The sequence below is a fragment of the Protobothrops mucrosquamatus genome, unplaced genomic scaffold (genome assembly GCF_001527695.2).
Source record: "Protobothrops mucrosquamatus isolate PMUCROS unplaced genomic scaffold, P.Mucros_1.0 scaffold23, whole genome shotgun sequence".
NCBI classification, from domain to species: domain Eukaryota; kingdom Metazoa; phylum Chordata; class Lepidosauria; order Squamata; family Viperidae; genus Protobothrops; species Protobothrops mucrosquamatus.
Window position 1 is genome coordinate 342120 of NW_015386408.1, and position 3761 is coordinate 345880.

Consider the following 3761-nt stretch of genomic DNA (forward strand, 5'->3'; position numbering starts at 1 on the left):
AAAGTTGGAATTGATTGATTGAACTTTTTAGTCCCACCCAGTCTGCCGTTACCACCACAGCCACGCCCAGCCAATGGGCCACACCCACTCAATTGGCCACACCCAGCCAATGGGCCACACCCACCCGGCACTCTACGATGCATAAGTGGGTTTTGGGTTGCAGTTTGGGCACTCGGTCTCTAAAAGGTTCGCCATCACTGCTTTAGGTTGATGTTTCTTAACTAGGAAAACCTTTAAAATTGTTTTGATTATCTAACTGTGTACCATATCATCAATATGAACCCCAGGGGGGAGGGGATGAATAAGAAAGATAATAATCTCTATGCTCAATATCAAGCAATTTCTCTTTGTCTTCAATTCTTTGATAATGGCACTCACTTTACTTTTTATCATCACCAGTTTTTCCTTCTGTTCAGCCATATCCAATTTGCTAATCTTTTTATTTATACTGGGGGAGGGAAATAAAAGATACAAAAAGAAATTGTAAAAAAAGGGAAAGGGGAAAAATGAAGCGAATAAGGCTAGAATTTTATAATTACAGCTAAAAGTACTGAATATCACTAACAGATACACTTCTATAAATATCCCAAATTTTGTTACTTGCCAGGCTGGAAGGCACCAATCAACAGGGAAACTAAAACTATGCATCAAATATAGCATTGGTGTGATTGGCAGATGGTTTAACAGATGAGTGGAGTCGTGTGTTTAGATGTATCTCATAATTTCCCTTGCACTTTGTTCCACTTGCCCAAAGTGGAAGCCAGTTCTGATAGCACCTGCTTTTAGTCTGCCATCTATGGAGTAGAGAGTTGGTCTCTGACAGAAGGCCACCTGAAGAGACTAGAAGCATTTGAAATGTGGATTTACAGGCGGCCGTTACGTATAAGCTGGGTTGACAAGATCAAAATGAGGAGGTGATAAGCCGCCTGGGAAAGCCAAGGGAAATCATCAAAACAATTAAAAAATGAAAATTAGAATATTTCGGATATGTGATGCGACACCCAGAAAAATACGGCATACTCCATTTAATCCTCCAGGGAAAGATTGAAGGCAAACGAGGTCCAGGCAGAAGAAGAACATTGTGGCTTCAAAATCTAAGGGATGGGTTTGGACAAAACTCAGCAGCACTTTTTCATGCGGCTGCTGATAAAAACAGGATCGCCAACATGATCGCCAACGTCTGATAATGGATATGGCACAAGAAGAAGAAGAAGATCTTTAAAAATAACTTCATGACCTCCTTCTATGATATCTGCGACTTCCCAGGATCAGGAACCATTGCTGGAGAGAATGTAAAATATCTTTCCCCCCAACTTGATGCTCTCCCACAATGCTGAGATTACAACCCCATAATTCCCATCCAGTATAGGAGTAATTATATTGGTTCTTTCTAATTTTCTGGGGTGAACCTTAGTCCGATGTTGTACATGAGGCACCCTGAACATCTGTCAGCAGTATATAAATATCGTTGCTATTTAAAAAGCAGCAGCTTCTGCAATAAATGAGTTAAACAAATTTTTTTATCCTTGCCTGCTGCTGCTGCTGCTGCTGCTGTGGCTTCTCAAAATAGACTGTTTGACAGATGGTGAAAATGCCACTCAGAGTTAGCAAAAAGACGTGCCTGGCAGGGCACCTGTCCAGGAGGACATCAGCAAGGTGAGGCTCTGCAGGTAAACAGGAGTGTCACTGTTTGTGTTGCACATCCCACAATGTGTTATTTTATTGGCTTTCCTAGGGCAGCTCCAGGCAAGCAAATTCAAGACAAGCTCAGAAAGGAGGAGAAGACTTTTGATCTTTGCAGGCAGGGGACTCAGCCTGTCAGAATGTGACCTCTGGACCCATTAGCTGCCCTTAGCTATTTTGTTAACCTTGGATATTTGGGGCACTGTTGAAATATGGAAATATGACAGTTCTCCATTTCCTGTTCTTTAATGCCTGATAACCACTCTTCATTATTTCTGACCAAAACAGCTGGAATACGGCATCATTTCATTTTGTTCCTTTCACTTAACTAACAAAAACAACATTCAACTGTTACATTCAACCTTTGATAACTTTTTGGGTAACTTACAAGGATCCAACCATACAGGGGGTTTTTTTTAGCACGGTACAAAACAAGATTTTACTTTTTAAAAGTAAATTAATATAGTCTAATAAATGGATTTATTCTGAAACCTACCATTTGATAAAAACAATACACTGCAACATTCACAAGCCCAAAAATTGATCAAAAGCAACACACTCTCTGACTACAACAAATACACAGTTGTATTGAGAGAACAGCAAACAATATCTAATTCAACAGTAGCTAATTTAATCCCCTTAATTTTGAGGGGAAGGGGATGGATCCAAATGGACTGTGTCTTGTTTTGATGCATTTTGAGCAGGTTGGGTTGAATTATGGCTGTGTCCCAGCCCATCTCTAGATCACAATCTTTTAAAATCTCCAATTTAAAAACAAAAAATGTTTGTCATGGTTTGTTGAACCACCATCAAAAGCATGGTTGACACATAATGTAACCCATATAACACTGTCATGTTAAAAGCAGTAACAGACAAACCACATTATGGCTTAGTATGATGTGACAATTAAATTCATTTGAGAAAGTTTAGAAATAATTATCTACTATTAAAATTCACATATCGACCCCTGGCATTCTTTATTTGATTTAAAGACTTATTTCCCTAAATCATTTGAACCTCTTGTGAAGAAGTTGGTTTTATGAAAAATTGGCGCTAGCTATATATTATGGGGAATGGTAAGTTCCTTGGAATATGTTAAGTTGCTTTTCATTCCTTGTCAGAGAGGAATCCAAGTTGGTTTTAAACACTTTCTCATAAATGAAAACACACGGAAGCTTCAAAATTAAAACCCCTAAGAAAAAGAAAAAAAAGTGACTTTTTATCCTTATCTCCAATAAGCAAGCCAACAATCTGGTTTTTATATGCTTGTTTAGACTTTAGTTAACCAAAAGGTCTTTTAAAGACACCTTTTCAAGGCTTCAAATTACAAGAAATGTCATTGGGAATAGAATTCTATTAAGTAGAAAAGGTTATGAACAATTTTGTGAAAGCTTTTCTCTTTGTCATCTGATTTCTTATTATCTGTAAGTTCACAAATGCTTTCAATTTTAAGCTTCTGCTAACTTTATATTTATGTTCATATAGGAACTGACTACTGTGTGATGCAGCTAATGGGAAAATGTCACTCCTACTTTGATGGAAATTGATTCCTTGCAGATATTCTGGAAGATCATTTGTCTAAACTGGCTTATCACCTAGCAGCCCACAACTAAATGCAACCGCAAAGGATACTGGGTTTATAACAGATTAAAAGAAAAAAAATCTTTTGTTTCTTTTAGTTTTAAAAATGTGGCAGCTACTATTGTTATGTCACTGGCCCACCTTCTCTGGCCCCAGCTATTATGACATTTTATTTACCCTGATTAAAAAGTGATACCCTCCCAAGTTGCTCATTCCAATGGTAAAGAAACATTATTCATTTTAAAGTACAGGCATTTTATGTGCACGTAAAATAAAAATATTTAACTGAAGGCCTATTTTCTTCTATGCAAGAAGGGCATTTAATCCTTCCATTTCCTCTGGCGACCATGTTCTTTAATACTATTTTTTTTTTGAAGAGTGCCTGTCCCCTGGTTTTTGATAACTTGTTGTTGAAGAGGTAATGGCTGTTACATTTTTATTATAACTGGTTTAAATATATAAGGGGGGGAGGAGGAGGAGGAGGAGGAGGAGAAGGA